The sequence below is a fragment of the Egretta garzetta genome, unplaced genomic scaffold, assembly GCF_000687185.1.
Source record: "Egretta garzetta isolate BGI_Z169 unplaced genomic scaffold, ASM68718v1 scaffold51, whole genome shotgun sequence".
In the NCBI taxonomy this organism is placed as follows: domain Eukaryota; kingdom Metazoa; phylum Chordata; class Aves; order Pelecaniformes; family Ardeidae; genus Egretta; species Egretta garzetta.
In genome coordinates, this window is record NW_009258549.1 from 1,877,895 (window position 1) to 1,878,342 (window position 448).

Genomic DNA, 448 nt, shown 5'->3' on the forward strand with positions numbered 1-448 from the left:
CCGTGGCCAGGACAGGGGTCCCAGGCCGGGATGGTGGGGGCCCAGCTCGCCTCGCCACTGCGGATGAGACCGCAGCAGGCTGGGACCCCCCCGGCAAAGGGGGACAAGGACAAAACCCAGCAGGCGTGGAGGGAGACGCATCCCTCCCTGGCATGGCCGCCGGGACTCGGGGGGCTCAGGCCCAGAGCAGGGGGCTCGCTGGGATGGGGGCCGGGAGGGTACGTGGGTGAAGGCCAAGCAGCCAGTGGTCGGCTTTGGGTCAGGGCGGGCTCAGGAGCGATTTCAGGGGGCGGCTGGGTGGGCCCTTGCCATGCCCCCACATGGCCGCAGCCCTGCTGGCGGGACCTAAGTAGGGTCCGGGCAGATTTGGGGGGGCGGGCGGCCACCCCAGGGAGACTCCGGAGCATTCACAGGGGAGCGTGCGCGCACCTTGGCACACGCGTGCATG